Consider the following 1,356-nt stretch of genomic DNA (forward strand, 5'->3'; position numbering starts at 1 on the left):
GAGGCCAGCCTGGTCTACAAGAGCTAGTGCCAGGATAGGCTCCAAAGCTACAGAGAAACCCTGTTTTGAAAAAAACTAAAAAAAAAAAATATTAATATAGGGAAAATAATTCAGAGGGACATCATAGACCAAAATGTTCAATATGTTCATGACATTTACCTGATAGGTTTCTTTTTTTTCACATTTTTTAAAAAATTGTTGCATATGTATTAGATTTGTTTTTGCTGACATTGAATGCAAAGTATTCTAGTATAAGTAAGCATTAGAGATATGACTTTTTGTATCTTTGCTTTCCAAACCTAGCTTTCTCCTGCATGTCCTTTTGTGCACATGCATATCGCATAAGTTATACGTCTTGTTGCTGTGACAAAATTCCCAATGAAAACGCGTCAGGAAAGACCTCATTGTGGCTCACAGTTTTCAAGGGCACAGTCCATCATGGTGGGGAAAGCATGGCCGCAGGAGCACGATGTGGCCGCTCACAACACATTCACGCAGTCAGGAAGCAGAGAAATGGATGCTGGTGCTCTGCTCACCTGGACCCAAACACAGGAACTACTGCTGCCCACAGTTAGTGTAAGCCTTCTGCTCATAATTAACCAAATCTAGAAACTCACAGACATGCCCAGAGGTCTGTCTCCCTGGTGATTCGAGGTCCAGTAGAAGTGAAACTCAATACTGACCATTGTATAAATCCCTGCGTGTATTTGTTCACAGCTCATGGGAGTCAGTTCTCTCCCTCCACCACGTGGTGCTGGGCACTGAACTTGGTCCTCAGGCTTGGCAGCGAGCGCCTTTACCCTTCGAGCCTTCTCTTACGGGCCCAATGCGGTTTTGGAAACTTGTAACACATTTGCTTGAGCCCTTCTGTAATCTCATTCATTATTACATCTCAGACTCCATGTCCCTAAGTGACAGGATGTTCTCACGGTTGACTAAGCAGGAATCTAGAACACGGAGACACAGTTATACGACGCTCTATTACCATCATTTAGGTTGGTTACAGCTTCCTATTTTAACACTACAGCAAATTCCCTTCTTAGAGATTTCTTTGGAAAAAGACTCCAAGAATTGGACTTCTGGGTCCCTATAATTTAAGTTATCTCAATAATTGCTCATTGAAATGATTTACATAAGATTTACTCTCCCATCAGCAGTGCAGGCACACATCACTGTCAGTGGCGGCCGAACCCTTTCTTTTTTGTCTGTTAATAGAAAGTGGAATCCTGTTATTTAACTTGAATTTCCCTGGAAAAAGGATGTGTATCTTCATATTTGTCATACATACGAGTGTTCCTTTTATATTCTCTCTCTCTCTCTCTCTCTCTCTCTCTCTCTCTCTCTCTCTCTCTCTCT

The sequence above is a fragment of the Microtus ochrogaster genome, chromosome 6, assembly GCF_000317375.1.
Source record: "Microtus ochrogaster isolate Prairie Vole_2 chromosome 6, MicOch1.0, whole genome shotgun sequence".
Lineage (NCBI taxonomy): Eukaryota > Metazoa > Chordata > Mammalia > Rodentia > Cricetidae > Microtus > Microtus ochrogaster.